Genomic DNA, 11,954 nt, shown 5'->3' on the forward strand with positions numbered 1-11,954 from the left:
AAACGGACTACAAGGGACACACTACATGTAAGCCCTACAGATGAAATTTTGCATACTCACCTATGGTGATGGTTTCGGGGTATTGCTTGATAACGGGGGTATGTCATGTTGTGGGGAACACTAGCTATTAATCGATTGAACCTTAATCGTATCTAATGGCTGCTTGATAGACTTTGATGCTTAAGCTTAGGTGGATAAACAATACCCTTGACCGTCTTAACTATTCATAAAAAAAATAGAGCAACAAAAGTTTTAATTCTGCTAATTTTGAGGTTTAAGTCAAGTTGGGTTGGTCTGGTCCGGTAAAAGCTGAAAATAAGTTGGTCTTAATTGTGTAAACCACCGAGAAATATTATTGTCGGAACTCATTTGTCCCGGTAAATATTAGGGCATGGGTTTAAGTGTATAACAATGTCGGTGATTGCGGTTTTTGCGTTTTTCTGAGCTTTAAAAATTAACCTATCTGTTTGTAAGACTATAATTTTCCGATTCTGATCCAACTGCATTAGACTTTTTCAGGGACGAAAAAGACTTAAGTGTGGGGATGTTTGATGTGTTGTAAAACACACTTACTTTCCTTATCGTTTTATCATGATTTAATTGCTTATGAGAGTAATACTTAAGGGTTCTTGAACAATAACACAAAGTTTATGAGAGTAATACTTAATATTATGGTTTAGTTTATGGATGTTGATGACCCATAGATGCTGTACCGATCTCCTTGCTGCTGCTACAATCAACAAAGCTCAAAAAATTATTTTTCTCTTCTCCTTTTGCTGTCCTCGTCCCGGTCGGAAATTGTGTATGGAGTTTAAAATTTTTTGTTGTTCACTTTTCTTTACAAGTGAGACTAAATCTAAGCCACACACCAAAATAAATCAACTTTTGTATCTTATGAGTTCTAGCCGTCCAAAACTCCACAACACAATTTTATTTCTTGTTTTTTTTATATTTCCGATCGGAAACCTTAGGTGTTAGGGTTTTTTGTTTTTTTTTTTTATTTTCCTTGATATATAATGCAAGATAGGCTTCTAATTTGTGGGCTTGGGTCGGGCCTTGACTTGTAGTATCCAAAGTTGCTCAAATAAGCCCCTAGAGTCTTTAAATTTGCCACTTTTTTCCATTAAAGCTCAAAACCTACAGGTAATTAATCATCTTTGTAAAATCAAGCATAAACAAGCCATAAATCTTAATAATTATACTAATTAAGCAATTAAATCATGATAAAACGATAAGGAAAGTAAGTGTGTTTTACAACACATCAGTGCATAACAATACAATAATTAATAAATAATTATATAGGAAAGCTGTAAACAATTTAAAATTGAACACACAAAGGCAAAAAAAAGGCACGTATAGGGCTCCTAAACATGTGTCTATGGCAATTTCTAACGACCTATCTTAAACCTTCAGCTCTGATACCCATCTGTCACACCCCAACCTACGGCGGAAATGTTGAGGCGTAACTGATTGCTCACAGCTTTTCAAAGGTTACTATCAAGCAATAATATAATTTTCGATATCTATTAGATAAATTTCCGAATAACAAACATCTTTACAAAATACAAATAAAACAAAGTATTTGATGTTAATCAATAACAATATGACATATTAAGTTTTCTTCTAGCGTAAATCCTTAAGTGATCTTGTACTTCACATCAAACGAATACCTGCATATGCGTTGAAAATAGAATGGTTTTTTCAACACAAGGTTGAGTGAGCAACACACCAGTTCAAAGTATAAATAAAAATATGTATTTGCAACAAGTCATATGAGAATAACAAAATAACTAAATGAGCAAGTATAACAGAGATGTCGAGAAGCATAAAGCTATCACGACTGGCGTATGATCATACTATTATGCGATTATCTTGGACCTCTCCGAATGCGAAAGCATACAAAGCAAATAAGCACATAAACAAGTAAGGTATAAGTTGTTAACACATAAGACAAAGTTGCAGTTTTGAGTATAAGTATATATGAGAAATATATTTACGCATATGTCCCCAAAAAGTGAAAAAAAAGTAAAATAGGGGAATGTGGTATTCACCTCAAAGACGAACAAAAGATGATTAAGAAGTGAGAATGAGGAAAATAATCACACACGCACGTTAAAGCCTATGAGAAAACGAGACAAACAGACTCGCTAAGTATAAGATTTAACTAGTAAATCAATAAAAACAAGATATTATAATATTATATTTATATAAGGATTTATTATATAAAAGTATTATTTTGATTTATGTAAACATAACTTAATAAAATATTATCCGCAGTTTTATAAAATTACTTGATTTATTAATTTATTAAAACATTAGTTTCTAAGTGATAAAACACTTTATATACACACACACACACGCCTTAAGGAATATATCTGAACGAAAAAGAGGATTAAACGAGTACTACACAGCCGGTTTTCATTAAAATAAATTCATTAGCCATTATGATTAATATAATTGTTAAATGCTTTAAAAGAATTAATAACAAAAAAACTCAAAAATATCGGGGTGCAGGGGGGTCGAACCCGCTACCTCCACCTCATAACACATATATATTAACCAACTGGGCTACTAGTGATGTGCAAACTGTTTCATTTAATTATATACATAAGCAGAAACGAATCAGTTTACATAACATAAACCGTAACAATTGTTTTGATCCAATTCGATTATGTTTGATCAAATCAACCATGAGGCTATTGATCTACATTTGAAGGCGATCAAAACCATGTGACAGATTACCTGGATCCAAGCTTAAAAGATGGTTAACGATGAACAACAATGGCCGGCTCCGAGATGACCAAGAACAACAATCAATTGAACACGAAGAATCAATTAAGTTTAGGGTTATGATTGGCGACGGCTAAGAGATTGTATGTGTGAATTTAATTGCAAAATTATCATCGTTTATATAGATTTAGGGATTAGAGTTGTCGGTTTGGTTAATAAGGAATGACAAATCATTAATCAAATAATTAGCGTGTTTAAAACGTCTGTGAGGCCGAATATACTATTGTTAAACGATTTCCCAAATCAAATACAATATAACAACGATACTTATGGTCCAAGATAGCCAAATTGTGAATTTGGGTACAAGAAATAGAAAATGGATACGGATCTGGGTAAGGATATCCAAATTGGTGATATAGGTTAGAAATATATTTACAGTTTAAGTCCCTAGTGTTTGGGGATGGGTAGAATAGGTTAAAGTTTAATTCGGGTTAAAAGTGCCAAAACCATAAAGATATAATTATAAATAATAAAAATTTAATAATAATAAATTAAAAATTAATCAATTTAAATCCAATAATCGAAATGAAAATAACCCGAACGTCGAACCTAGTCGGGTATTTAATAAATTCGAAAATCTGAATTGTTACACATTATAATATCATATAATATAAAATTCATAAATTATGAAGTAATCATACCTTTTCAAGGAGATCTAAAACATCTTGGCTATCAATAAATTAAATGTAGCTCCAGTTGATAACCTCACTTTTATATTTTTCCTGTTCCACCTTAAAGACCTTCTGAAATTCAAACATTGCACTTACTATATTTAGTTTTTTAACAACAATTTTATTGCTAACACCAATTAAAAAAACTCAACAATTACCCGGTTAAAGTGTTGTTGCAGTTTCTCATTTGTGAAGTTTATGCAAAATTGCTCAAAGCCGCACGCGTAAGACGTCTTTCAAATATAACAACCATTAAAATTGGTTATTTATCAAAGAGAAAATACATATTATTTCTAATACATATTGTTCTTAAATCTCTCGAAGCCGAAAATGTCAAGCACGCCAACAAGAGATTTTAAACTCGCATCTTCTCTGATTGATATATTGAATTTATTCACTAGCTTGAAAAAAACGAAAAGGATTAAAATTAAACACCATAAGTTTATTGAACAAGGTTTTCTCAGTGTACTAATTTGTACCGATCAAATAATCTATAATATAATGTTTTAGCTAACTTGTCTCTAATAAATGACACACTAAAATGATAATAATTTTCATTTATATGTTCTCGCTTATACTCTTGATGAAAGCTGAACATGCTCCAAATTGCTCCAAATTGTATAAGTGAAAGTATTTCATATATGTAGTATACAAAATAAGATTTTACCTTGTTAATCAACATCAGCTATTCGTAGCGAAAAATTATTAGAATTGCCAAAACTTTAAGTAATTTAAATAGATGAACTCATATGGGTAGAAAAACACATATAACAAAACAAAATAGTTGTGAAATAGAAATAAAAGTAATGTTACATTTGGGTAATAATTAGACAACAATATACGTACTATATATAAGTATTAAACGTATGCATTACATGGCTTACTTGTTGGCTTATTGTTCGCCACCAGCTAATTGCAAGAGGTTATAATGTATACATGTATTATATAAAATAAGATGCAGTGAAATTAATTGTACTTGAAGTAGCATCAACATAGGAGCGCGATTGGGCATTCAAATAAAAGAGAACATGATCTTTACTTTGAGTAATAACTATTAATGTACAAATTAATGTTGATTAAATATATATCAATCATATGCAAATATATATTACATACATGTAATACATATAATTATATTACATATATGTGTTATGTAAATATAAAATGTCACCCTGTTAATCAATACCAGCAAATTACACTAGTATACCATTAAAATTGACAGAATTTGAATCAATATCAACAAAGGAGCTTAGTCAGGCACTACGATTAAACAATTTAGGGGTTTTCATCAATAAGAAACAGTTAATCACCTATTTTTTTGAGTTATAATGTCCATTTTTCTTATAAAACATTCAAGCAAATCAACATCTAATCGATTTAGCATTAAAACGATTATAAATTAGTAAAACAAACATGAACTGGTAAGAGGATAACAGTCGAATTGGAATTACCTTCAATTTTAATGTTAAAACGAATGAAAGCGTGTTGAATCAATCTTCAATAGAAATCGAGATGTAATGACAAACAAGTATAGAATCGATATTCAATAACTAGGGCTCATAATAATTGACACACGAGTATAGAATCTATTTGTTGAAACCATCACATGGTTAGGGTTTTGTTGAACAGGGGAGGCAAGGAGGCAGATCTATTGGTACAATTTTACAACTATAACCCTGTAGTTAGGAGTTCTCTAGTTCTCTCCTTAATATGGAGTTCTCTCTTGATCCTTCCTATATATATATATATACATACATACATATTAGGGGCGCCAATGGGCTAAAAAGCACAACGACACATTATTGGTTGGGGCTTTGATTCCTCCAGTGCTTACATGGCGCTGGCGTGACGATGTGAAGGGGCTTCGATGCCCCCTACCATAGAGGATCGTCTAACGGATACAACTGAATTATATATATATATATATATATATATATATATATATATATTAATTTACAAGTTTCTGTTAACTCACATTTTACTACTATTCATAACATAAGCAAATAACCTTCTTACACATGTCCTTCAGCATCACTCATTTCAATGTGACAGTTGAATTTACTGTAGTTACATTTTTCTAGATGATGATGAAACATGGACCAAGAAGAGTTTACAGACTTTGCAATCTATCAATTCAAGGACAGGGATTCCAGTTCAAAATCTCCATGGTTTCTCCCTTCTTAGCATGCTCACATATCCAGGTTCGCTCCATCTCTTATACAAAGCCTAACCCTAATCGTTTCTAATCTCTCAAATCCACAATCTTTTATGAAGAATCCGACCGTAAACCACCAAACGGCGAACATCATGTATGAAGTTCTAGCTCTAATTGGTACGCATTTCTTAACCTTTTGACTTATTTGCTACAGAAATTGAAGTGTGCATCCCCTTTTGTGTTGCCTATCAAGTGTTCGACGAAATATGTCTATGGTGTTTCGGTTTATTTTGGCAACAATTAAGCTACCCTAAACTTCAAACGTCTACAACAAACGATTTGTGGGTTGCATCATCAAATTGAAGGTATTTAGCCTGGATTTTAGTTTTCTTATTTATGAATTTGTTTAACTATTTTATTTCATTATATGTATTACATATAGTTCATATATATGTTAACTTTTCCATTAGACTATTAGTAGGTTAGTTAATGTTTTATCAAGTGTCAGTTATTGATTTCTTTTTCTTTTACATGAATGAATAACCTTATATTTGTTTGTTAGCATGCATGAATTTGGGCAATTATATGGATAAATTTCTTTGAATGTCAAGTTGTTGTGATAGTTTTTTTTAAAGGTTTTTAGTTATGCAATGGAGGGAACTGCAACTTTTGTTGAAGGATATGCCTTGAAGCATTATCTCGACCAAATCGGGCTATGGTACATTGCATGTGACCGTCTTTAACTAAAAATACCATTTTTTCTACTAAGTGATTGATTTATATTGTTCTTATTGAAGGTTATGGTTTGCAAGCATGACTTTCATCTCAAATGCATTCTTGAATGGCAATTTATTTATTTATAATCTGTCTGATAGGAGTGGCAAAATGGACGTGTCTTTTTATATTAGGTCAACCAAACATTTTCTACTTATCTATTCATCATTAAAGCCTAAGTAATTATAATCTGTTACTGCATTTTTTTTTCTATTAGGTACTATATGGAGCTAATTTTTAGGCAAAAAGAGAGCGAGACGACCCCTTCAAAGACCTTCAAAACCTAAATGTAAGCCCATAACGAGAACATTTTTATATATCTATCATTTGTCTAATGGATGACTAGGATATAGCCCATGTTACACACGGGTGAAAAAACTTATCAACAAACCATATAAATATAGACAACCTATTCAATCAATACAAATATGTTTCGAGCAAGATGAGATTTTTCGGCTGGCAAAATTAATAAACTAAAATATTTTTCCTTTTTTCCCTTTTTTGGAACATGCTCATATTGAATAATTTCGTAAGGAAATATTTCACAAAATAACAAATAATCAAAATATGATATATAAGGAAATTGTTTTGGTAAAAAATCAGTTTAAGGATAATGTAACCAAAATTTTTAAGTGAGGAATAGTGCTTGTATGACAACAATTATTATGAAACGAAGATAAACAATAACATAGAGATTTGTTGCGAGGAAAAGCCCTTGATCTTGGTCGGATCACCGGCATACAAACCTTGGGTGATGAAAAATCGTTTATCACCAGTTTATTATTAAAAAAGGGTGTTACAAAGGTTGAAGATTATGATAAGTGAGTACAAAAGTTGCTAAGTGTGTGTGAATATTGCTATAATGTTCTCTGAGTATTTCCTGACGAATGTGTTGTGTGTTCCTAACTGATCATAAGCTCGATTATATACAAAATAAAAGCTAACAACAAGTCCTATTATTTCGCCACTTATTCATGACCCGTTGCAGTTTGTTGACCACGTTCGTAACCTCATGGACTTGCGGATAAATAGGTGGACTAAGTCTCATAGCCGTTACATATGTTTATTACAACACTACTCAAATAAAACAATCGTTAGTAAACAAATAATACCGAGAATCCTTAATCCTGCACAACCTGGAGTATATCCCAAGGATACTTGATCCAAAAGCTGCATATGGATAACGTATCCTCAGCATAAAAATCTATGCCTTAACAATTGCCCCTAAAATGGCGGTTGTTTGTGGATAACAGCTGTCATTTTGAAATTCAAATTTTGTGCAAAAATAAGATCATTAGACGCGAGTCAGAAATAATTATTATCACTTAACCTGATTAACGCTTGCTGCCTATATATGTGGTTAACATACTCCATTTATAACCATATTCTTCAGTAGGAAAACAGGTATCCTTCTCTCTATCTTTTCATTTTCTATTTTAACCTGTGGACCGTTACCGTTTCTTCTTCTTCTGAATAATCGGATTCGAACGAAATCCGACCACAAGGTCTCCTTTCTAACTCTTCCTCCGAGATCTACAAATTTATCGACCCGGAAATCGATGACCTCCGATCATTTTTTCCGGCCAGCGCTGTGTTTCGTCCCTTTGATTCCACTGCACGAAGGGACAGCGTATCCAAATCCTGGATCTACTTTCCGGCTCAACCTTTTTTAATAGGTTACAGATAGTCGTTTCCAAGTTTCACCCAAAGCTTCTTTACCTTGACCGGAATCAGCTACATTCAGGCAATGCCCATGTTGTGGAGGGTACTATGCACTATTGAAAGGATCATTGATGAAGAAGGTCTCGAGTTCAGCTTATTAGAGTTGTCATATCTTTACACCCTGGTCACTCACGGATCCAAGATTTTAGTTTTGAAATCCAACACACAACAACCAAGTCCCATCCTTAAGGCCACCCATAATGGGTCCTTCTGGAAAAACCATTTTTTCTTTGTAAAGAGGGACTCCATCCCTGGTGGGTCCGATTTACCCAGGAGGTGGATTAAGTAGGGTAGGATCGTGGATCCTTAGGTAATATAGAGAGAATACTTGATTCTTCAACTAATGACTTAATCTTTCTTTTACAGTTGATAACTTTGCATTGCTGGCCAAGCTTCTTGCAGTTGACGGGAGAGTTTCCTTGCACTGTATCCAGAGGTCAGAAATTTTCAAGCTAAGTTTACCGAAGCTTTTTAAGAGATGATTTCGGAATCGATTAGCAAAATGTCAAGTAAGACTAATAATATTATTTAATATCAATTGAAAATAACAGAACACATATCTTTAAATTGTACTTTGTAGGTGCTCAAAAATCTAGAAAGCCTGCTTCCCAATTCTCTCTTAAAGACATTGATTGTCTGATTGTTAAGAAAGAGACTCCAAAGTCCACACCGATTCATGAGCTACGCCCCGTCACGACCCAAGCCAAGTCAAGAGCTTCCAAGAGGAAGAAAACCGCCGAGTCAGAAGACCCATTTGAGGTTGGAAAGGATCTCGTTATCACTGTAAGGATCCTTTATCCTCCTTATTTGCTGTTGTAAATCCAAAATCCTTTTGAACTTATTCTGTTGCAACTCACTGGCTTTGGACTCTGCTAAGAGCTACCATGATAAAATAGTCAAGGACTATGAGGAGACTCTGTCTGGAATGAGGGCCATGGCTGCTGCAAAGGACAAAGTGCTTGCCAAGAAGACCAAGGAAAAGAAGCAGGCTGAGGAACGTGCATCCTTAGTTGAAGCTTAGCTGCAAGAGGAAGTGACTCACGCCACTAATGAAGCAAAGATATGGGCTACCAAGTCGGTTCTCCAAGCAAGGATCAAAATTGTGACTGAGGCTAATGATCCTTCCTTCGATAAATCAGCATGGGACTTGGCGAAGTGGAAACATTCCTTGGCAGCGTTGAGTGGCGGTGAAGATGAGACTGGTGAATGCGCGGAAACAGCGGCTGGTGGTCAGGAGGCGGAGATGATGGATGTGGGGAAGGATGCGGCGGTGGAAGAGGAGGTTGCCAAAGTAGGCAATGAAGGATAGAAAAGACAAGGCCCGAACCCACTTTTTATTTGTTTATGTTTTTATGGATATTTGTTGGTTATGTACTTAAGACAGTAGTAATTAAGGTAAAGTATCTATGATCTCTAAGACAATTGTGAGGGGTAGCAAAAGTGGAGAGATTCTCTTTTTTGGGGGATGAAGCCTTTGATGCCCATTTCCTTTATGTTTCTTGCACTTGAAGACTGTTAGTAACACCTGCTTAACCCGGGTGGATGGTCCATCTTTCGTATGGTGAAATCCCGGTTAAGGATTTTGGTAAGTCCAAGTGACTTAATAATAATAACTTAAAGTTTTGACTATTTGCTAATTGTTTATTATTCTAAAATCGTAGCTGTTATAGTTTAGATCCATAAAAAGTTTTAAGAAATGTTTAAGAAAAGATTCAAGGAAAGTTTTAAGAAAACTCTCAAGGATAAATTATCCTTGTAAAAACAGATTAAGGATCCTGAATTCTTGAATATATATGTTTTTAAAGATTTAATCCGAACAAATGTAAATTGATAAGTAGAGATTATACCAAAAGGTCTGATTAGACCTAAGTTACCACAAATGTGAAAGCTTCCTTGATCCTTGTAGTTAGACTTAGGATACCTGATGCAAAATAGCTTATCATAATAACTAGGATTAAACCCAACAAACTGGGGACAAGCCCAAATAAACTGGGGACAAGCCTAACAACTGTGGACAAGCCCAAAAATAAACCGGGGACAAGCCAAACAACTGGGGACAAGCCCAAAAATAAACTGGACAAGCCCAACAACTTGGACAAGCCCAAAAATAAATTGGGGATAAGCCCAAAAATAAATTAGGGGCAAGCCCAACAACTGGGGACAAGCCCAAACTGGGGACTGGCCCAAAGATACGGATGTTAACTGGGGACTCGATTAAACCAGGATTTAGCCCAAATGTGAGTGACGTGAAAACGCCAAAACCTTGTGTGTGGTACGTCTACCATTAATCGTAGGATCCTTCATATAGCCGAAAGCAATGAAATTGTCAGCCACTAAGCGTGTACTGGTCCCACAGCCCAGAACTATACTTTGGATAACGTGCGCTAGAGGAGAGATTGTAGAAACTCTAATTTGTGTGAAAGGTGAAAACCTTTAAATCTTGGAAGATGTGACCATCGGAGATCACACCTTAATCGTGGGATTAGACCAAGAAAACAGAAATGTACCTTAAGCGTGGGAGAGAGGTGGCCAACCTCTTAACAGCTGAAATCCTTATAGAAATCTGTATAAACTTAAAGCTTGGAAAAGATAATTGTTAAGAAAGTATTATCCTTTAGTTAGTAATGTAAATCTGAAATTAATAAATAAATGATAGGATAAAATTTTACCGACTTTTAGGATCCTTGATCCTTTATTGATCCTTGATATTGATTAAACAGAGTATTTCTTAAGATGGATAGCATTCCACGCTATTTGTAGTCGGTCACCTTTCATGGTAAGTAGATGATATGCCCCCTTTCCTACTTCTGATTCAATCAAGTAGGGCCCTTACCACTTAGGTGCAAGCTTTCCATATGCGAGATTAGTTGTATTTTGGAAAGCCTTCCTTAAGACCAAATCTCCTTCTTGAAATCTTTGAATTCTGATGTTTTTGTTGTATGCCCCAGCTATCCTTTGTTAGTACGCTCCCATTTTGATCTTTGCTAGGTCTTTGAGCTCATCAATAGTATCTAGATCTTGGATAAGAATTTCATCATTGGCCTGAGGATCACGGATGCTTGTTCTAGCAGTAGGAACCACCATTTCTATAGGGATTATAACTTCTGATCCAAACACCAATTAGAAAGGTGTTTGACCTGTTGCATTCTTTGGTGTTGTTCTATCAGCCCAAAGAACATAAGGTAGCTACTCAACCCACTTACCTTTCTTGGATCCTAGTTTCTTCTTCAAGTTGTTGATGCTAATCTTGTTGCTTGACTCTGCTTGACCATTGACTTGAGGATGAGCTGGTATAGAAGTGATCATCTTGATTCCCCAACTGTCACAAAAGTAAGTGGTTCTTTTCCCGATAAACTGGGAACCATTGTCACAAATAATTTCTGAAGGAATACCAAATCTAATAATAATGTTTCTTTTAATGAAGGATATCACCTCTTTTTCGCGGACTTGTACAATAGCTTCCGCTTCTATCCACTTTAAGAAGTAATCTGTCATGGAAAGCATGAACACTCTTCCTCCAGGTTCTTTAGGTAGCTTACCCACAATATCCATGCCCCACTTCATGAAAGGCCATGTTGATGATATAGGATACATAGGTTCCGCTGGTTGGTGTAGAATGTTTCCATGTCTTGGACAAGCATCGCACTTCTTTGAGTACTCCATGATATTTCTCTTCATGGTTGGCCAGAAGTATCATGTTCATAGAATCCTAGAGAACAGGGCTCTGCCTCCAGTGTGGTTACCACAATCACCTTCGTGGAAGTCTTTGAGCACCTCTTGGATTTCAGGTTTCTCAATACACATCAAGTATGGAACTGCAAGAGATTTCCTATACAGAATAT

At 34.6% G+C, this 11,954-nt stretch overlaps 1 long non-coding RNA gene across 1 annotated transcript; it reads left to right on the top strand.

Moving 5' to 3' along the window:
- The first annotated feature begins 5,595 nt into the window (after positions 1-5,595).
- Positions 5,596-6,330, top strand: LOC143561689 (uncharacterized). The gene is made up of 3 exons (XR_013140361.1): positions 5,596-5,662; positions 5,831-5,981; positions 6,252-6,330. It is a non-coding gene; the product is annotated as an uncharacterized LOC143561689 (long non-coding RNA).
- Positions 6,331-11,954: the final 5,624 nt, after the last annotated feature.

Source organism: Bidens hawaiensis, unplaced genomic scaffold (assembly GCF_021521415.1).
Source record: "Bidens hawaiensis isolate Kalapana, Puna unplaced genomic scaffold, B.hawaiensis_p1.1 tig00020774_1, whole genome shotgun sequence".
Taxonomy (NCBI): domain Eukaryota; kingdom Viridiplantae; phylum Streptophyta; class Magnoliopsida; order Asterales; family Asteraceae; genus Bidens; species Bidens hawaiensis.